The following is a 23253-nucleotide window of genomic DNA, read 5'->3' as shown; positions in this document are numbered from 1 at the left end:
GTACTGCCAACATTAAACTTTAAATATGATGATTCTATTTGGCTTGGCCTCTTCAAAGGATGGCTGCTTCAGGCTAGTTACACTTCTTACATGCCAGCTCAAGGCTCCAAAGAAAGATGTTCCAGAAAATCAGGCGGAGGCTGCAGTTGACTTGCGTCATGCAGTGCTCCTTGTGCTGCGTGTTATCGATGACACACAAGTCATATGGCCACCTAGATTCAAAGGAGAGTGAGCCTCTCAGCGGAAACTTGACCAGTACACTCTCCTGTCGAAATCAATTTGTCTTTAAAAGAATACATGTTCAGAAATCTGGACCTGCATTTTTATCACTCATATACCCAAACTAACCCCTCCCCTCAACGCAGGCAGACTCCTTTAAAACGAAGGCACTGAAAGTCAGAATTTGATATGAAAAGGAAAATTAGGAAGTTGGCGTTTTATCTCAGCAGACCATATATCCTCCAATGTACTTTGTGTAAACTACGATTTGTTTTATTTCCCATCTTCAACCATATTCTCTCATCTTTGATTAAATGTGCCTTAACCTTCAGAAGTTTGTTTCTCCCAGCTGTTCATTAGAAGGCCTCCTGAAGGTCTCTTTTTTGGCAAACTCTGTTATTTCATGGATTCTTCTGATAATGTGCCTGGAAATGGGAGCTGGAAAGTTCCCATCACAGCATGTATTCCTCCACTAGAAAAGCTCTCTAGATAATCACAATGCAATTGAATACATCTTTAAAATAATGCAAATAAAATAATTACAAACTTTGAGCATATTTTGAATGAATTTAATACACTCGGGTTAGTTTGAGAGGAGATGAGTCTTCTTAAGCTATGATTAACAATATATTTAAATTAAAATACATTTATAAGGTAGGGTAGAGAGACCTAAAGAGTCTTATACCACTGAGAGCTTATAATGGAAGTAATTTTTTCTGCCTACTTAGACATGGTTTATAGCACCTATACTGTGCTAGAGGGACAATAAAGTTTGCAGCTCAATGAGGACATTAAAATTGATTTATGCTCCTTTTCATTGGTGTATGCATTTATTTCAGTTACTAGAAGAAAGTAAGGACTTGAATTTTCTAAATTAAAAATTTTTAAAGCATTCAAAAACTTTGTCAGCTCCTCCAGAAAACTTCCTAGTAATTCGCAATAGCATAACATGTTTCCTTGAGAAAGTTGAAAGTAACTTGTATAGTTTATTTGGGAGATAAGGTGGTCGAGGAATATTTCAAATGAAAGCAACTGAAAAAAATAGGAAATTCTATATAAAACTCAAGTTGTATTCACTAGAATTATTATCAATATTATCACCATTAGTTATTATGCTATTTAAATCATCTGAAGACTTTTGACAACAAAGGAGAGAGAGGGAGAGAGAGAGAGAGAGAGAGAGAGAGAGAGAGAAAGAGAAAAGGAGAGAAACTAAAGATCCTTTAAGTAGATGAGGTAAAGTTAATAAGTACCGTTTTCCATAGTGGCTGTGCCAATTCACATTCTCACCATTAGTGAACGACAATTTCTTTGTCTTCACAACCTCTCCGGCATCTGTCATTCCTTGTCTTATTGATAATAACAATTCTAATAGGTGTGAGTGGTATCCCATCGTAGTTTTAATTTGCATTTCCTCTAATAGAATAAAGTTGAGAATCTTTTCCAAAACTCTGTTAGCCATTGTATGTGTTCTTGGGAGACGGGGGTGTTCAGGCTCTCTGCCCACTTTTTAATTGGATTGTTTTTGGTGTCACTGTTGAGTTGTATGAGTTCTTTAGGTATTTTGGATATTAATTCCTTATTGGAGGTATTGTTTGCAAATATTTCTCCCATTTGGTTGGTTGCCTTTTTGTTTTGTTGGTGGTTTCTTTTGCTGTGCAGAAGCATTTTAGTTTGATATTATTCCACTCATTTACTTTTGTCTTTACTTCACTTGTCTTTGAGATCAAATTCAAAAAATCCTCTCTAAGACCAATGTCCAAAATTTTAGTATGGTGGTCCCCAGGGGAAAAGAGAAAGGGAGAGAAATATATGGTGATGGGAGGAGATTTGACTTTGGGTTGTAAACACACAATACAATTTACAGATGATGTATTGTCAAATTTTATACTTGAAACCTATATAATTGTATTAACCAGTATCACCTTAATAAATTTAATTTTACAAAAACTAATAACTTTAAAATTTCTCATGCCTATGGTCATGTATATAATTTGGTGTTAAAGTATTTAAGTGTGAGGTATTGACATCAGGATCAAGTAAATAAAAAGAGATGAAAATGAGAACTGTCATAGGTCTTGTTTAGAGTACATGGGATTTGGGCCCAGCCTGGTGAATGGATGGAAGGCAAAGGGCTTAAGACAGCATACAGCTGTCACTGAGTATGGTATGGAGGAATGGGAAGCAAGGCATGAGTTTAAAAATCATCATGTCTCTTTTCAACAATGTCTCCCGAGATACAAAGAAGGAAGGAGGGTGTGTAAATATGAATTTTTTTCCAATGAACACAATGGGAATCAATACCTTTAGCACATTTTCCAAATATCTTAACCTTTAGTGACACTAGTTTATAGACTAAAAGAGTGTATTGTTGGCCCTGGCTGGTTGGCTCAGCGGTAGAGCATCGGCCTGGTGTGCGGGGGACCAGGGTTCGATTCCCGGCCAGGGCACATAGGAGAGGCGCCCATTTGCTTCTCCACTCCCCCCCCTCCTTCCTCTCTGTCTCTCTCTTCCCCTCCCGCAGCCAAGGCTCCATTGGAGCAGAGATGGCCCGGGCGCTGGGGATGGCTCCTTGGCCTCTGCCCCAGGCGCTAGAGTGGCTCTGGTCACGGCAGAGCGACTCCCCGGAGGGGCAGAGCGTCACCCCTGGTGGGCGTGGCATCGCCCCCTGGTGGGCAGAGCGTCGCCCCTGGTGGGCGTGCCGGGTGGATCCCGGTCAGGCGCATGCGGGAGTCTGTCTGACTCTCTCTCCCCGTTTCCAGCTTCAGAAAAATACAAAAAAAAAAAAAAAAAAGAGTGTATTGTCCTAGACACAGACAACAGTCTGAGGACTATAAGAAGGAACAGGGCTTGGGGGAGGCAGAAGAGGGTAAAAGAGGAATAAATGGTGATGGAAGGAGACTTGACTTGGGTAGTGAACACACAATACGATATACAGATAATGTATTATAGTATACCGTACTTGAAACCTATGTAATTTTATTAACCAATGTCAGCCCAATAAATGTAATTTTAAAGAAGTGCACTGTTAGCTCAGCACAATAAAGGTAAATAGTTTCAAAAGTAGGAATGTATTTTGGAATTTCAGAGTGTGGCAACCTCATAATCTTTCTGAAAACAATATCTGGCCACTATCTTCAAGTTGGCATGCCAGATGGAAACTGATATCATCTCTGCTCAAGGATAACCGTGATCTGTTACCATTTCTCCCAAGAGCGCACCAGCAACTTTATCCAGCTACCTGAAATTCTTCTTTACACTCCTTTCTTCCCATCGATGACTATGTTGTACCCAAGAATCCCTTCCTAGGGTGTAACTGACATACAGTGTTTTTTGTTTTTTTTCTTTTTAGTGGGGCCACTATATCCAATTGATTAGGTTGTACACTAGATGACTCTAGAGGAAGGTCATTTACATTAAAAATTAACATATATTAATTCCAAAAAAAATAATAAAAATAATTTTATTTACATAAAAGCTAGTGATAGGGCTCATTTGGTTTACAAGCAGTTTGGATAGAATTCTATTAGATTCAACTGACAATAATAAAAAGATGAGCTGTAATGGATTTTCACTACTGTTCTCCCAATTTTCATTTTACAATGTGAATACTAAGGTCCAACCATTTTGAGGTGACTTACTAAGAATCTCACGTAGAGTTGGAGTGGAAATAAGATAGAAATATTGAAAAGAGTCCTATCCTCTTCCTTTTTTTTACACAGTGCTCCTTTAGTGGAGTCAGAATCCAGAATATATAAAGACATCTAGTCTCAGTAGTCTTAACAGTGGGGTGACAAAAATTGGGGCTGATGTTCGGTTGCAAGAGGGCAGTGCTGAGGGAGGTCACCAAAAAAGCCCTGTTTCTGAACTGTCACTCCCTTTCTGATATTCTTTGACTGAAAGAAAAAATAATGAGTTTAATCTGGTAGAAGGAGACAGGAACATTGTGACTGAGAAGGAAAACAAATCTGAATTTGAGAACAAAGGCTCCACAAGATGTTCGTGGCAGCGGTGCGATTCGGCCAATTCACACCAGTTCTGCAGAACCGATACCTATTTCTTTGTTGAGTTCAGTGAACCGGTTGTTAAAATGGCACTTGTAATCAGGGTTCTCTCTAAGGTGGGCACCTGGGCAGCCTCCCAATGTGAAAGTCACAAATTTACATTCCTTACTCTTTTTTAACATTTATCTGAGCAACAGTGTATTCTTAGTGCCCATAGTAATGCTCATTCCATCCATAGGTGAAATACATTGCAAGTGAGGATGCCAATCAAGAGGCAATATGAAAATATTTTAAATCACAGTTTTATTATTTTTTGTCATGTATTATTGGGTATTTTTATTAACATTTTAAAACTCTTTCTTATAACAATCTAGTTTTGTGCACCTCTTTTGTGCATAAAATAATAAGCTACCTTTTGGTATATAATTTTTTTATACTTAAAATGGTCATTAGGGCAGAGAACCAGTTGTTAAATTATTTGACTCCCACCACTGGTTTGTGGGTATTGTGGATTACTAACAGGGTATACTTTAAGACCACTATGGATCCAAAATCAGCTTCAAGTCTGTTAGAGAAGAAAGCAAAAGAGCCCAATAAGAGAGACTGGCTACTGTAGGAATGCCACAGATTATCATGAAAACTTAATGAGTTTAATATGAAATGATATTGTTAATGGCTCAATATGACATCAATTAATGGTTACAATATAGTACTTATAAAGTGATTATAATTAACTCCCCACAATAAGCTTCAATGGCAAAAAGGAAATGAAGAAAATAAGATACAAAATCCAGCCATGAAATTGAATAACTCATCAAAAACACAAAAACTGATGGAAAATCTCTATGCTGCCACCTTTCACCGCAGGAAGAAGGATGAACGTCCATCATGCAGCTACCTATGAAGCAAGTGCTTCCCTTAGCACACCCCATCCTTTCTGGAAAACAGCTAATACAATTAAAATCACACCTGTCCCAACCCCAGTACCACGTAATGCTCCAGAATTCTGTGTTGCTCCTCATTTGTCCACCTGATTCCTTGTTACTCCTAAATGCTTCTTCTTTGCAGCTTCTAGATTCTGCCTAAGTGACCCTCAAACATGTCCTCTATGCGTATATGACCTCTTTGCAAAGAGGCCATTTATGGAGCTTTGAAATATAAGGAAAATATAGCAGTGAGATAAGATGAGGAGTAGGAAGACTGATGATTGGAGGGTCCGCTGGAGTAGCCAACACTGCTGGCACTAAGTTTCCTGATTCCTTCTGTCATCCACAGACTTAAACTACAGAAACCTGTATAGCTGACTGTTGAGAGCCCCTGACCCAGCCGGCTTCACCAAAGCTACTTTTACTCAAACATTAAGTTGTTTAAATGCACATGAAGATCATTCCTTGACCCTTCCCAAATCATTTCCTTGTCACTAATGCTATTTTTAAAGAGCAAAAAGTGCGTCTCCTTTACGTTTTTGACATACAAGGAGTCAAACACCAGAAGGCTAAGTCAATAAAAGAAACCCTACTATGTTACTTTCTTAATACCCTCAGATTCCTATTGATATTCGTATTTATGACAGGAGAGAGCATTAGAAATCTCCTTTTCATCAAAGCTCCTCCACACAAGCACAGAACTCAGAAACATTGGAGCTGGGGAAAGGCACCAGAATACGAAGTGCCGAGAACAAGATTTCTCCTTGAAACTGTCACAAGAAAGGTGCATGGACGGTAACTATCAATACAAATATCTCCTGTCTTTGGTGTTGAGATAAAGCCATGTCAGGAAGATGATTTCGTAAATAAGGGAGAATGACCTTCCTCAAGCAATACAGATTTTTTAGAGTCAGCCTCACTCCAAAAGATAATTCTCTGCCCAGGGCAGGCTAATATAATCACACAGCACCCTTAGAGATGTGAGAATAAAAATCAGAGAGAAAAACAGACATCAGGTAGTCCATCAGAAACAGATACACAACCCAGTATATTTCAAAAAGGTAGTTGTAATGGCATCTACCAAATTGACTAAATCAGACTTTAGATCCAGAAAAAATGAACCAATTTTAAAGCAGATTAAGAAAAGGGCATAGCCAAGGTCTTTCTAATTCCTTTACTCGGTAGATGTCATAAGAAGTGAATATTTGCTGAAGCTTTGACAACTAGATATATTTTTCTGAAGAGTTGAGTTTTTTAATTAAAAACCTTTCCCACTTGGTTGAAAGGTAAAACATTAAATATTAAAGGGGAGGAAATCCTCAAGTTGTAAATAACTTCCCACAGCTTTTAGTGATAACTCTTATTAACTAACATTTATATAGTACCGACCTATTCTCACCACTTAAATACCGAACAAGCATTCATGGGTAACACTATTTTTATTTTTCACCCATTTTTCCTCAAATTTCTTCCTAATGCAGAGTCTGTAAAAGGTAATATGTCAAATTCCTAGTCTCCATTGTATTAGAGATTGGGCATAAAACATAGTACTGGGCTCAAAGATGCTAAGACATTAGTGTTTCCACATCCTCTCCATCATTTTTCCTCTTTCCCAAATGCAGACATGAGGCATGGAGCCAAGAAGCCTGTGAAAAGTCATGTGGTCACCTAGAGCTAAGCACCTGACAGTCAGGAGAAAGGTAGAAGAAATATATGCCTCAGGTGTCATCACATAGAAGTTATGGCTTCCCTAGGGCTCCACCCTTTCAATGTGGGGAAATAAAGGGTGTGTGCTAATACGGGACATGCAGTAACACGGTAGGTGTGCCAATACGGAGCACGTGTTAGCATGAAGTGTGTGCTGATATGAGGTGTGAGCTTACATGGAGTAGATGCTAACATGGAAATGGGCTAGCTTGAGATCTAAGCTAACGTGTAGCGTGCATTGACATGGGTACAAACTAACATGGCATCTGTGCTCGTATTGGGTGTGTGGTAAACGGGATGCACATGAGGGGGACCGAAGTTTTGTCACCTGAAGCTGCTTTTCTGAGAAACGGACTTTAGGCTGTTTATTAAGAAACAAAAGACTCAGAAAGAAAGTCTGACCCTCTCCCCTGTCCTTCCCAAGAGATCCAGACAGCAATGCCTGCTTCAGTAAGATCATAGGATGTCACCTTAGCCTAAATTGCATTGAATATTAGACACGCTGAGCTTCAGACAGGAGCCTGTTAACCAGATACCCCATGTCCCCTTGTTTCTGGGCCACCTGGCAAGGATGTCCTTGCCATGTGTGTTCTCCTCTTCCTCAACTACCTGTAAATCACCCATTCTCACTTCTGAAATGTAATACCTCCTCTTCCCTCCTTTCTCCTCTGTCCGGAATATCACATATATCTCATGTTACCTCGCTGTCTCTGCAATTTCCATGCTTGTGTGAATTTCCCACGCTCACACATTAAAATTTGGATTTTGTTGTGGTTGTTGTCCCTCTATCTCTGTTAATTTGATGGGTGGCCCAACCGGAAGAACTTAGAAGGTGAGAGGGAAGGTATTACTATTTTTCACCTCCCCACACTAACATGGTATGTGTGCAGCTTGGAGTATGCATGAATATAGGAGAAGGGTAAACATGAACGGAGCACTCATATGCATTAGTGACAAGGATGCACACTATCACAGCACATACACTAAAATGGAATAGGAGTTAGCTGGGGGTGGGCTAACGTGGGATATAGACTTTAACCAGGTGTGTGCTCACCTGGGGCATATGCTAACCCAGACGTGGGCTATATATATGGGTGTGCATAAATATGTCTGTGTTAGGTACTCCTGAGAGAAAAATCCAGAAAAAACTCTCTAAACCCTTTATTACAGAGAGAGTCCATGACGCCAAAATGACTTTGTGAGAACAATTTGAAAAATAAATATTTAGGGGCGAAAGATATAATTTTCCTAATGCAAGGATTTAGGGGAGAGATCACTAAGAGGGTCTAAGCGAAGTGCTGATAATGGCAAAGTGGATGAGCCTCAGTTTCCCGGAGCAGAAGTCAGAGGGCTTTTCCTTTGTTGACTCAGAAAACAACTGTATCTTTTGAATTACTTTTTCGTTAGGTAAAGTCAGCATCCTCTGGAGTACAGAGCTCCCACATGGCTCCATTTCCTGGCACACGCAGTGCCTTGCAGATACTCAGTACCCCATCAAACATCTGCTGTTAACATCAACGAGAATGAAATAGACTAGATTTGTTACCTTATTATGAATCATCCAGAAAAAAAAAAAAAAACCCGAAGATGTGATAATCATACAAAATGAAGCCAAAAGTTAAGTAAATTTACGTTGCATATTTTATATCAAACTTTATTCTTAACAGTGAGAAATAAACCTTTTATATGGACTATAATGAGCTTGATGTGTTTTAGTAAAAGTAGTTTTATTCTTTGATCAGGCTTGGTGATTAATAATTTAACAAAGATAAGCCAAATATATATTTTCTTCTGTTATATTGCCAGGCAAATATGCTGTTTTACTTTAAAATCTACCTTAACTGTATTTTCTATTATGTACATTCTGTTATTCCAAATAACACTAGTTCATTTTATGCAAGTCATTGAGCAGCCACCAAAAAAATAAGATTGATTCCAAATCTCTTGTTTTACACTTTTATATTTATGTTTTTCTATTTATAAAATCAGTGTTAAGAGAATAGGAGTCTTGCAAAATTCAATTTAAGATTATTTTTCACCTGGAGACCTTTAGAGTGCTAAAAATATCTTTCATCTGTAGAACAAAAAAGTAAGAGAGATGTTTCTTTTCTTTTTTCTTTCTTTCTTTTTTTTTTTTTTTTTTTTTTTGTATTTTTCTGAAGCTGGAAACGGGGAGGCAGTCAGACAGACTCCCGCATGCGCTCGACCCGGATCCACCCGGCACGCCCACCAGGGGGCGATGCTCTGCCCATCTTGGGGCATCACTCTGCCGCAATCAGAGCCATTCTAGCGCCTGAGGCAGAGGCCACAGAGCCATCCTCAGCGCCAGGGCAAACTTTGCTCCAGTGGAGCCTTGGCTGCGGGAGGAGAAGAGAGAGACAGAGAGGAAGGAGAGGGGGAGGGGTGGAGAAGCAGATGGGCGCTTCTCCTGTGTGCCCTGGCTGGGAATCGAACCTGGGACTCCTGCACGCCAGGCCGACGCTCTACCACTGAGCCAACCGGCCAGGGCTTAGATGTTTCTTTTCTAAAATAATTTTATAAAAAAATGTTCTAAAAATTATTTTTAAAATGGGAAGCATTTTTCCTTAACAAATGGGCACTACTTATTGTTTTTAAAGTATTTTATAATGATTACTTGTTCAGCTTTAATCCGAAACAAGTCACTGGGAATATTTTTTTATGTTATTTATGAAAATTAGTATTTTAGTATATGATTCAAATGCAGGATTATTGTTTCCTTCTCTTTTCCTCAGGATGAAACATCTTTTCAGATACAATTTCTTAAATAAAATCTCAAGAAAATAACATTTTGCTAAAGCTTGATAAAATTTTTTACCATAGTACATGTGCATGTACGCAAAAGCAGTAATTTAATACATTGCCTTTGTCATGTATCTAAACATTCATCAAATACTTAGCACCTAGAAGAATGCTTAGCACATAGTAGGTGCTATTTATTTTTACTTGTCATGTTTACTTTTACAACTGTCCTTTTCAGACTTTCTCCACCACACCCCAGAGAGGGGGTTCCTGGTGGTGTTGACTTGGTCCCAAAGACCACGACTATCAGTTGACAGTTTATAGTGCATCTCTGTCTGGACCCAGGAAGTGCATCATAACTTTGCTATCTTAAAACTTCTTTGTGTAATAGTTAGTAAAACGTACAGAATTGGTTGGGAGAAGGTTAATGGGACCAGTTGCTTTGGCCTTCATTAAGTTCTCCAATCAGAATTCTCTTCTTTCTGTGTTTCCTCACTATAATTAGCATCAGTGCTATAACAATCTTCCTTGCTCTGCATAGGTGTCTGTGTAAGTGTGTGTGTGTGTGTATACACAGAGGCATGTGTCGAGTAGAATACATCTTAGTTGTAGGATAACAAAATTAATCTCTGTCTGAATCCTGTTTCAATAAGTTCCAGAGCATGATTTGGGAACTTTTTGGTCTTCATTTTTCATGGCTATAACATGGGCATTGTTTTACTTCTAATGGGATTGTTTTGCCTATTACAGACTTCATGCATTAGACTTAAACACCCTCAGTAAATGGCAAGTGTTTTTATTCATGGGTAGGAATCTTTGTAACTGATTGGCTGGGTGTGGATGGGGACAGGGGGGATGGTTCCCATAAGCACACTAAAGGCCTAATAAATATTTGTTGAATTGAATGATTTGATTCGATATCTTTTTTTTTTTTTTTTCAGAGACAGAGAGAGAGTCAGAGAGAGGGACAGACAGGGACAGACAGCAGACAGGAACGGAGAGATGAGAAGCATCAATCATTAGTTTTTCGTTGCGTGTTGCAACACCTCAGTTGTTCATTGATTGCTTTCTCATATGTGCCTTGACCGCGGGCCTTCAACAGACCGAGTAACCCCTTGCTCGGGTCCAAGCTGGTGAGCTTTTGCTCAAACCAGATGAGCCCGCACTCAAGCTGGCGACCTCAGGGTCTCGAACCTGGGTCTTCTGCATCCCAGTCCGACGCACTATTCACTGCACCACCACCTGGTCAGGCGATTTAATATTCTATGTATAGAATTCTCAGTACTCCCAATATAAAAATAACTCCACTGATTACCCAATTACTGAAGAATGAATAAAATATGTTCTGATCTAAGACTGACACTTCACCTTTCATAATTCTTCCTGAGAAAAGACACTCTGAATATCTGAATAATTGCCAAAAGATTGTCAGCATCTGGACCTTATTTTCCATAGTTCATTAATGATCACATACGTACTATGCCAGTTTTAAAAGTTAATATTTATAACAGCTATTTCAGCAAAATTGTAAAAAAATCACTTGAACATCTCATTTTTAAAAAATTGTGCAAGGACATATACTGTTATTTCATGCTTTCAGAAACTGGTTCTTCTTAACATTTTAAGAAAAAATTGTCAACTTCTGACTTGGTTTAAGATTGAAGCAAATTACTCTGTCATAATTAATTAAAAGAGAAGACATTCTGAAGCATACTGTTTGTTTTTCAACCTCAGTTTGACATGCTGATGAAAGCAATTAAGTCATGAAGCCTGCCTTGGAGAACAGTAGCATGGCCCAGGGGACACAGTGCATTTGTGGAGAACAATTCACTAACTATATCCCCCTCATTTCCATTTAACCAGGCCATGTTCTCAGAAATAAATGGCATATTTTAATTTTATTTCATTAATAAACGTGTCTCTGTTTATTTTAACCAACTAATAATCGAGAGCAATATATTCAAAGTGGTCAGCCACCGCTGATGGATGGACTCCAGTATGATTCCCAGAGATCAGTAAGCGTGAGGCAAAAGCCAAGTTAGAAAATAATTAAACAAATGAAAAATGTTCTCTAGCGAACAAAACCTTAATAAGTGATAACAAATATATGCCATTTTTAATGTTCCAAATTCTCAAGTAGTGCTAGAGCAATGCATGAAATTATTCTGAGGAAGGTACCTGTTTATTGCAGGATTCTGGGGAAAACAGCTACTATCTTTCAGTTAATTTCAATACTATTCCAACAAGGAATGATTTGATAACTAAACGCATCACTAAACCAAGACAAAGGCCACAGTTTAGATACATAATTAGTGTTGCTTTAATGAAAGTCCCTAGAGTGCTGATGACAAAAGCCAGGAGACAATAAATAGTGCCACCCAATGTAGCTACATTCATATGACAGTCCATCCACAGTACCAGCTACAGGAATCACAATCTGCCTGACTTAAATGTCAGCATTGAATGAGCCTTGAGTGTCGTTAGCCTTGGTTCTAACCTATTACTTTGTAATAAAGTATGTTTATATCCCTTAGACAGGGGTATAGAGTTTCTGTCCAACCTCTCCCAATGCACACATTTTCATTGATATTAAATCTACCTTAATCAAAATTGTGGTTTTGGTACAATTGCAGAATAAATAATTCTGACTTTTGTTTCAATATGTAGCCATTCATATACTTTTCATGGTTCAATTTTATTTATCCTATCTAAAATTTTCTCCATCTGTTAGAAATTGAGAAGAATGTATCATCTCCATTCTAGCATGGCTGTGAATGAAAACACGGTACAAAAGACAGAGGAGTGAAGAAATTCAAAGAGTATATATTGGACTTGAATCAGAAAGATTTTTATTTGTAATTCATTGAATATCCCAATTAAAAATGGCTTAGAACAAGTGTATTCATTTTGTCACTAAGCAAGATATAGAGTGCAGAATTTATTCATCGAGCATCACAATGGGGTTATCAATAATTTAAGGGCTTTCATCTATCTCTTTAGCCATCATCAGCTTGTTGGCTTCAGTCCTCAGGTCTCTGCCCTTCAGAGACTAGTTGTCAGGGTGACAGGCATAGTCCCACACAGCCATGATCAATGGGAAAAAGGAAGGATCTGTTCTCATGCATTTCTTCCAGCAATTCTCTGCCTACCTTTCCCGTCTTACCTTCAACCACCCTTTATTTCTCTTGGTGTATACTCTCGTACCTCTTCTAGGTCCCATTGACCTACTTTAGGTATCAGCTCACTTCAAAATAGGCTAAGAAATCAAGTCTATATCCGAACTTTCAGCACAGAGAGTCAAAACCCACAAAACCACTTCAAGTAGTATCATCTCTGAGCCATAACCATTCAAGTTCCAGAAGTCTATATAGAGGACTGTGTACATATGCTGAAGTGGGGAGCAGAGGGGCAAGAGACAGAACTGCAGAATGGGGAAGACATGGAGGGATCTTCAGGCTACCTTGTCCCAGAACTCAATTTTATCAGTGGGCATCCATGAACTAGTTGTCCCCTGTCACTGAGTTGGCTCTGACTCTTGGGGACCCTCTGAATACATGATGTCCACAATGTTTTGTTCTCATCAGTTGTACTCAATCCACATAGACTTATGCCTATGGCTTCTTTTTGGAGTCAACGCATCTCATATTTAGTCTTCCTATTTTCTTGCTGCCTTCTATTTTTCTCAGCAATATTGTCTTTTTCCCAAGAATCCTGCCTTCTTATGAGGTGCTGAAAATAGGACAGTGTCAGTTTTATCTTTTCTGCCTCTGGCCATGAACTAGCCAGGGGCCAAATACCAGAGGATCTCATTTACTTGGGGAATCACCTGGGAAACTGCATTGAAGGATGCTCGGAAACTCACTTCAGAAGCTTCATGACTGCTTGGCAGGCAAGTGTTTTAAAAATCTGTGTGATTGCACTGTGGATGTCACATACAGAAAAGGGGGAAGGGGTTTTGAGCTTTGGTGCTTAAACGGTGAGAGATCGTAAAGGAAAACCGGAGTCTTTAGAAACAGACATGATTTAAAAAAAATTTTTTTTTTTTTTACAGGGACAGAGAGAGAGTCAGAGAGAGGGATAGATAGGGACAGACAGACAGGAATGGAGAAACATGAGAAGCATCAATCATCAGTTTTTAGTTGAGACATCTTAGTTGTTCATTAGTTGCTTTCTCATATGTGCCTTGACCACGGGCCTTCAGCAGACCGAGTAACCCCTTACTCGAGCCAGTGACCTTGGGTCCAAGCTGGTAAGTTGTTTGTTTGTTTTTTTTTGCTCTAGCTAGCGCTCAAGCTGGCGACCTCAGGGTCTTGAACCTGGGTCCTCCGCATCCCAGTCCGACGCCCCATCCACTGTGCCACTGCCTGGTCAGGCAACAAACATGATTTTTATGAAAGATTACCATAGTTCATTTTGTTCAAAGTCAGGTTTTCTAATTCCAAAATTTTTATAGTATTATTCTGATAACTGAAGAATAAAAAAAAAAAAGAGAACTTTCTCTGCTTACATTACTATCTAGGAGGCATCTTCTAATTTGAGATCTGTTCTTTACAGGTTGATCATAGTTGTTTCTCTATTAAAATTCCCCAACTCATAGAACATAATCTAGGCTAGGCAAACGTATTCAAATTCATTCCTCTATTCCTCAGAGGAGGAAACTTAGGCCCAGGAAAATAACTTGCCTAATGTCACCTGAAGATAGAGCGGAAAGCTGAGGTCGTAAGTCCTTTTGGTTCTACAGTTATCTTTATGTCATAAGGAAATAAATACTAGATTGAAATATATGGTACTTGTTCTCAAAATTCATATATTCTACCTGGAGAATTTAGATTCACACATGAAACAGTTCAGTGATGAACCATACAAGACTATTTGTGCAATAGCCCAGAGAAGGATTATGATATAAGGGGAAGGTTGTCTTCTTCTGGGAGGTCTGGGTGGGAGAGAAGAATACAAGTAATACACAGTGTAAGGCTGTTCTGTGTGAGAATCATAGGCAATGAGAGAGCTACTATTTTCATAGGTAAATCCTGATTTATTTATTTTTTTTCATAGGTTTCATGTATAACAGGTAACTTAATAGATATCTGTATACCTACCTCCCAGCTAAAGAAATAGAACATCACCGATAGAGTTTAAGTCATCTATAAACTCTCTCAATATTCTATATGATTAGTTCTAATATGGAATTCTAATTCTGACTAGCCAATATACTGGTAACAAACTATAGAAATGATCCCTGAAAGTACAGTCTTCCAATGTATTGAATACTACTGATACCAGTGTCATGGAAGACAGGATTTCCCAGTTGCTTGGAGGATATGAATGGCTAATTACTCATAAGTGTGTGCTATATTGTATGCAGTGTAGTAGCCACACATTAGCGAAAACTATGACCATCCATCTGACTATTGGTACAACTCTGAAATTCAAATTAAGCAATAGTTTCCTACCTTGATACCAGGTAACATATGGTGTACTTTTCACAAAAATTTTGTCCCCTATCCTAAGATAAGGAAACTATATTTCAAAGGGGGTCACCTCTGAGTAACTGGGAGGGTTTATTAGAGGGACACATGAAAATTGGGGTGACTGGGACTTAAACTCAGTCCTCCTGGCTTCAAATCCAGGGCTGCCTTTCTCTCTGTGGTCACCCTGAACTGATTTATAGTACTGACATTATTGCACATGTGTATTCTTCAGCAAGCTCATTGACATAGGTAAGCCACAAAGTGCTTACATGAAAAATAGAGATAATATTATAATATATATCTTTGTTATTGAGTTGTTCTAGATCAGGGGTAGTCAACCTTTTTATACCTACCGCCCACTTTTGTATCTCTGTTAGTAGTAAAATTTTCTAACTGCCCACCGATTCCATAGTAATGGTGATTTATAAAGTAGGGAAGTAACTTTACTTTATAAAATTTATAAAACAGAATTACAGCAAGTTAAAGCATATAATAATAATTACTTACCAAGTACTTTATGTCAGATTTTTGCTAAGTTTGGCAGAATAAATCTTTATAAAACAGCTTACTATAGTTAAATCTATCTATTTATACTTTGGTTGCTCCACTACCGCCCATCATGAAAGCTGGAATGCCCACTAGTGAGCAGTAGGGACCAGATTGACTACCACTGTTCTAGATAGTAAATGAAATTATTATAAAGTGCTTAGCCCAGTATCTGATACCAGTCATTACCTAATAAATGATAGCTGTAATTGCCTTTTCTTTTGAATAGTTGATTTGAAAATTCAAAATCAAAGAGTGTTCACATTTCAAATATTTTGTAAGAAAGTCTGCCCAAGGTGTCAGTGATATGCATGTCGGTGAGAATAACCATTTGTGAATGCCAGGAACCTGTGGGAGCTGTATTGACATCATTATAACTATGTTTTGCATGCCTGACCAGGCAGTGGTGCAGTGGATAGAGCATCAAACTGGGATGCAGAGGACCCAGGTTCAAAACCCCAAGGTTACCAGCTTGAGTATGGGCTCATCTGGTTTGAGCAAGGCTCGCCAGCTTGAGCCCAAAGTCTCTGACTTGAGCAAGGGGTTACTCGGTCTGCTGTAGCCCCCAGTCAAGGCACATATGAGAAAACAATCAAACTAAGGTGCTGCAATGTAGAATTGATGCTTCTCATCTCTCTCCCTTCCAGTCTGTCTGTCCCTATCTCTGTTTCTGTCACACACAAAAAAACAACAACTATGTTTTGCAGTCTTTCTTATATTATATATATATATATATATCATAATATATATATAACATTACATATATATATATTAACATATGCATATTTACACATGCATATGCACACATGTTTTGTTAATAAAGGATGAGTTTTGGTTCTTGCTTATTCTTACTTCAGCTCAGAATTAATCTAGGCTGTATTAGTGTCATGGCAGGTGACACATTGGTCTCCTCGAAGCAAAATGTTCCCAATCGCAAATCTGCAAATTATTTGAAAATGAGATCTTAAAGTCCAGCTGATTTTTTTTTTTTTTGTATTTTTCTAAAGTGAGAAGCAGGGAGGCAGAAAGACAGATTCCTGCATGTGCCAGACTGGGATCCACCCAACAAGCCCACAAGGGGGTGATGCTCTGCCCATCTGGGGCATTGCTCTGTTGCAACCGGAGCCATTCTAGTGCCTGAGGTGGAGGCCATAGAGCCATCCTCAGCACCCGGGCCAATTTTGCTCCAGTGGAACCTTGGCTGCGGGAGGGGAAGAGAGAGATAGAGAGAAAAAAGAGGGGAAAGTATGGAGAAGCAGATGGGTGCTTCTCCTGTGTGCCCTGATTGAGAATTGAACCTGGGACTTCCAAATGCCAGGCCAACACTCTACCACTGAGCAAACCGCCAGGGCTCCAATTGATGTTTTTTATATCTTTTAAATAGTTATTGAATTAATTGGAGTGACACTGGTTAATAAAATCATACAGGTTTCTGGAGTGCGTATAGTTCTATAGTACATCAAATGTATATTGTATTGTGTGTCCACTACCCCAGGTCAAGTCTCCTACCATTACTACTTATCTCTCCTTTACTCTCTTCTGCCCCCTACCACTCCCTTTTCCTCTGGTAATCACCATACTGTTGACTGTGCCTAGGAGGCATTTTCTTCTCTCTCTCTTTCTTAATCCCTTCACATATTTCACTCAGTCTCCCAAGTCCCCTCCCCTCTAAGAGCTGTCTGTCTGTTCTCTATATGTATGAGTCTGTTTCTACTATTTTGAACTAATTGATGTTTTGGAGGCAAAACCTTTCATTCCCAGGCAGATTGAAGAGATTGTGGTAGTCACAAATAATGAGTAGCTTGCAAAGAACTCTAGAAAGAACAATCTCAAGATACAGATATAAATATTTATATTTATTTTTTTCCAGAGGGGCTAGAAAAAGTTAGCATTAGAAGCCCTTTGCTCATTCACAGTTCAGATGACCAGTACAAAGTGAGTTTGAATCAACACTGAGTGGTAAAAATGCCACTGAGCATTTTTACATGGAGCTTCTCAAATTGGATTTTGTGACTGTCGACTTCAACTTTCACAAACCCCACTGGCCTTGGTTTTAGCCAAACACGATTACTGAAGCAAACAAGAGCATCTGAAGAGAAAGAGCTTAGAATATTATTTCATATGGAAGCAAAGGATTTATAAGCAAACAGCTGGCTTTTCCCAAGATACTGTTTTATTTAATGTTTCACATTTTGCTTTTCCAAGATGCTTCTTTGAAAATGTCTTCAGTATGGATAATGATAACTGATAAAATGTATTGGTTTATGGGGGGGGGTGTCAAAAAATAACATTCTCTGCACCTTTACGGGTTCTTCCAACTGGCTAGTAATTAAATTAACATGAAACTGATTAACAGAATAAAATGTCCAAACTTTGCGATGGATGGACATGCAGCGGTACCATATGAATATGAGACCTAAGGAAGCATTGGGCAGTTGAGGTTCATACACCATTCTGGACAAAGGAAGGGGGCAGGGGCCTTAGATTTCAAAGGCAAAGTAGTAGACATACAGGTAGATAAGAAAGAGCAAACATGTGGTAATCAAGTTTTTCTGGGCCACCCACTAATAAAGGAATGCTAAGGGAATTCTAACAAACAGGCTTTGGTAAGCTTTCTCCATCTCTGTCACGTTTTGTTTATATTATGATGCTATGGTGATGCTTCCTTCCTTCCTTTAAGCAGGTTTGTTCCTCTGGATTCTCTTAGGCAGATAAGGGTGAGATCAAAGGTTCTTTCTGAGTCCTTGGTTTCTTAATCACCAGCTGAAAATCGATTTTTCAAAACACGTATCTTGGGGTGGCAAAACTTTGGTTGCCTTCTGGACCACAGACCATGGCTGGACTTTCTGTTGCCTCAAGAGGAAACAGCTTGAGAGGAACTCAAGTTCCCCATCATGGGAGAAATACTTCCCACAGAAGCGTCAAGACTCAAGCTCTACCTTGGAAAAAACCCTGCCTACTTCAGCTCCCTTCACGTTCACCACACTTACTGTCTCTTGGAGCAGGGGTCTCCAAACTTTTTACACAGGGGGCCAGTTCACTGTCCCTTAGACCATTGGAGGGCTGCCAAATACAGTGGTCCTCTCACTGACCACCAATGAAAGAGGTGCCCCTTCCAGAAGTGCAGTGGGGGCTGGATAAATGGCCTCAGGGGGCTGCATTGCGGCCTGTGGGCCATAGTTTGGGGACGCCTGTTTGGGGTGTACTCATATTTGATTCACATTTGCCTTCTTTCTGTTTCTTAAACGTGCCAGGATCATTTCTCCCTGGGAGCTGCTGCTGCCTTCCTCCCAACTTCCCCTTTTCCTATCTCTTCTCCCTCTTCATTCAGTCCTGTTATACAGAATAAAAGTCACATCTTCAGAGAGGAAGTCTTGGGAGACTAATATAAATTCAGTCCCCATGTTTTTCTCCTTTATAGCAGTCTGGACTTGTGCTTCCTAAGAATTTGATACTGTGTCATTTGTTTGATTTCTTATTTAATACTTGTTCCTCATTATGTTGGCAGTTTAAGGAAGGCCAGAGTCTTGTGTTTTATTTATCAAGGTAGTTGCAGGACCCCCCACAGAGGTCAGGTCAGAGTAATCATTAATGGTGGTAGAATTGGTACACACCTAGGTCCCCTTAGCTCTTAACTTCCTAGACCTCCACTTGGTAGAATCAGTGTGTTACGAGTGGCCTGTTACCCCTTCTGTTCTGTAAGCTCCGTGATAGCAGGGGTGCCGTTTTTAAGCCTTTTGGAGACGAACAGTATGCCTCTCTCACACAAGATACCATCAATATTTGTTGATTGACATTTGAAAGGTACTTCTGGGTCTAAACATTAAATACCTTATAGAGTAACCTTATAAATATTATGAAGAGTTTCTGGTTCCACTTAGTATGTTAAAAGCTGATGGAAATACAATGCAGTATAGCCACATTCAAATAGGGTAAACGAAGGCTCCCTGACTTGATATGTAGGACTCCAGACTACTGTAATAAAATCTGAATTTACAGTGACTGGTCTATGTGCTTGTCTAATCTATGTGTATGATGGTGAGAGAAAGAATGCTACAGGTATGAAACAATGGTTTTCAGTACAGTCAACTCATTATTATGATGATGACATTGAAACAGTGTTAGAGAAACATTTGGGTAAGCTGCAGAGATCACAAGAAGCTTTGAGGGGCCTATCTGAAGAAGTGGAGACCAAAACCAGAGCCAAGCTTTGCTGCTGGGCCCTAACTTCCTCATCAATGGCAAAGAATCCCCGCTCCCCTCCCCCACACCTGATGGTTCCTATTGAGGCAGTTTTTAACTCTGGATTATGCGGGTTTACTAAGGTGCAGGTCAGTGATTCTGTCTCCCTCAGGAGAGCTCCTTGTTTCTGAATAGTGATGAATCTGTTGAACAATTGGTACAGGCATTTGCATGCCAATTGTAAGTCAAATATGCTCCCATGAAACTGTCATTGTTGAGGTGACATTTTTTTCACCTCAATAGGAGAAATGCTATGTCTGTTCATTTGAAGCTGAGATTTTTGTTCGGTGATTTTATAAGTCTGTAGATTTTCTTTAACTCCCCTTTTGGAATTGATTGTCAAATAAGACCAGTTCCAAGCCTCTCCAGTTTCCAGTTCTCCCATTACACACCCTGCATGGATTCCATTTCCATTTCTATTTTATTGGTATGACATTCCAGTGCTTCATGAAGAAAACGCAGAAGCTGTAATGTTACAAACACATCCCCTCATCCTTGGGTGTTTCTTCTCATGAAATAATTCTCCCTGGAAGAGACATTGCACTTGGCAACTATCCAAATGAAGAAATAAAAACTTTAAAATGGTAGAAATGTCCAGAAGAAAGGGATGAAATTAAATACTATTTAAAAACAACTGTTACCTAATCATATATCAGAAGTTTCTGTATTTCTCTTCTTGCTTCATTTTAATAAAATTGGCATGAACAAGCTTCGTCTCTCAGAGAGCCATGAACATTGGGATGAGATGCTTGCAAACAAAGTCATGGCAATTAAAATCAAGAGCCAAGAGCCCCGGCCCTTTTCTCCGGCATATAATTGGTTTATTCTCTGTAGACAGCTGCCTGGAGAGTTTCAGCTAGTGCGACAGCCATGTTGGTATCAAAGAATTAGCACAATTATAGGTTTCTACTTGTCCAGAGCAATAGGACACATGTGCTCCTAAAAAGGCTCCTGTGTCTACTCTGCATCTTAGCATCAAACCACTTTTGGTCTTAGGCATATCTATGGGCATGTTGTCCGATTTTAAAACAGTGCTTCAAGAAGATTGATAAGTAGGTCATTTTTAAAATGTCCATAATTAGGCCACAAAGTGCCTATTCCATAAAGAGTCAAATGACATACTCCCTGTGATTTGAAAATTGGTAAAACACATTAAAACCTGGCTTCAGTGTCTTTTATTATACAGGAAGAACCACTTTCTTTTATTATACAATAAGAACTCTGTCAATCATCATTTTTTTTTTTTTTTGCCTTAGGTCCCAGAAAGATCATTACTGAGTTTTATATCTCATGATCTTTCAATTCTTAAATTTAGATCGTCTGATTTCATCCTTATCATTATTACACATTATTACTTAATCTTTCCTTTTAATGGCTATATTGAGCTTTGACTGAACTTTGTTATTGTTGATCTGGAAGGTTTGGTTGGTGAGTTTTGGCCTGTTTTGGTATTTGTATATTTTATTAATAATGCTTCTTGTCTTTTTTCAAAGCTCTTGAGAAGTATAACTTACATTTATAAATGCATTTAGAGCAAGCAAAATACTTTCACATACAAATCAAAGTTTCATTAAAAAGAGCACCAGGTGGAAGGCATTCTTTCTGCATCCTTCGCAGTGTTTTCAACATAGAGGTAGTCTATTTTGTTTGAATCAGATCCCTTAGATGTGAAGGGGAAGAGAGAGGAAGGTCAAGTGGCCCTAACTTGACTCTAGAGAATCAATGTTACGATACACAGTGTAGTCTGTATTATATCACTGGGTGTTTTCTAAATCCCAAGGAGGAGCTGAGGAAGGCGTGGCGCCGGTGGATTTTAGTCGACTGGCTGAGGTTTGGAAGCTCAACCCTTTCCCTTACTGGCTGGGACATTGTTAACAAGATCCAGAACCTTTCAGATGCATTGATCTCACTGTGAGATGGAGATGGTGTTATAATCTGCATTCAGTTTTGTGTTCAATCAATATTGATGCAGTGTTTACTGCTGCCAGGAAACTTGATTGATGCCTAGCTATTGGGTCATCCTATTGGCCCGATGACACGGGCAAAAACATGAGAGGGAAACCGAATCTCAGGGAGAATAAGTGGTTTGGCCAAAATCACATAATTAATCAGTGATATATCCGCTTTGAAATATTTTACCTTTTCATTGACAGCGTATTGAAGGCCAGCCTTTTGAAATCTAAAGGGGGTTTCTTTAGAGAGCCCCTCATCTGGAAAGTCTTCTCCTAGCTCCTTCCTGGGGGACCAGCTGCCAATACTTTGTGCTTTCTGACCTTCACCAAGGCTTTCCTCTCATAGCGGCTCCCACGCTGCAGTGCGCTTGTCTGTGCGTCTGTCCTCATTCACTGACCGTACGCTTGAAGGAACAGCTTGCATGCAACCTCTGTACCATCAGCGCCGCTATTATAATAACTCAATCAGCATTTGCTTAATGAATAAATGAGTCAGTGCCATTTGCTTCCTGGCATAGATTCCTCCATCACAGAAGCTCATCTGCATGAAGCCATCACAGCCCTAGCAGACAGGGCTGGTTGCCTTCCCCGTATCCTTCCGCATTTCTTCTTTTATGTAACCTTTACATTATTTTGGTCTCTGAAATGCCCAACTGAAATATTCAATTTCCCAGCTTTTTTTGAAGGGAGGAGAGGCCAAATGACGTAGGGCTTCTATTTCCAAGGAAATAGCAGCAAAGCTCTACTGGAAATTTCTGGAAGTGTCTTGCTTTTCTAATGCAAACATTACTACTTCTGGTTGCTTTTTATTTTTCTTCTACCTGGAATGCTGACATGAGGCGGCAGGAGGAGAAGCCTTCTTACAAGCTGAGAAAGAAAGCCACGGCCTAAGATACAGGGAAGTGAAGGCGCCTGGTTCATGGAGCAGCTAAATGAGTCGAGGGTCACCTAGCCCTGGGTTCTTGTTACCTGGTGCGCATCAGCTTCCATTTGTCTAAGCCAGCGGCTTTCAACCAGTGTGCCACGGCACACGGGTGCGCTGCAAGGATCTTTAAAACGTGCAGTACCTGCCTGACCTGTGGTGGCCCAGTGGATAAAGCATCAACCTGGAAATGCTGAGGTCGCCGGTTCGAAACCCTGGGCTTGCCTGGTCAAGGCACATATGGGAGTTGATGCTTCCAGCTCCTCCCCCGTCTCTCTCTCTCTCTCTCCTCTCTAAAATGAATAAAAAAAATTAAAAAAACAAACAAACAAAAAAACATGCAGTACCTGACTAGTCAGGGCACTAACCTCTTTTTTTCCTAGATTGTCAAATAATAATAATAATAATAATAATAATAATAATAATAGACAACAGTCAACACAATAGTAATCCAGTGTGAATAAATCAAATCATACCTATTTTTTTTTATCAGATCAATGAACA

General features: G+C 39.4%; 1 pseudogene; it reads right to left on the bottom strand.

The window, feature by feature from the left end:
• Positions 1–14716: 14716 nt before the first annotated feature.
• LOC136385211 (small nucleolar RNA U3) lies at positions 14717–14871 on the bottom strand (annotated as a pseudogene).
• Positions 14872–23253: the final 8382 nt, after the last annotated feature.

This window comes from Saccopteryx leptura, chromosome 13 (assembly GCF_036850995.1).
Source record: "Saccopteryx leptura isolate mSacLep1 chromosome 13, mSacLep1_pri_phased_curated, whole genome shotgun sequence".
NCBI classification, from domain to species: domain Eukaryota; kingdom Metazoa; phylum Chordata; class Mammalia; order Chiroptera; family Emballonuridae; genus Saccopteryx; species Saccopteryx leptura.
The sequence above is the reverse complement of the archived record's forward strand: the minus strand, read 5'-3'. Positions and strand labels throughout refer to the sequence as shown.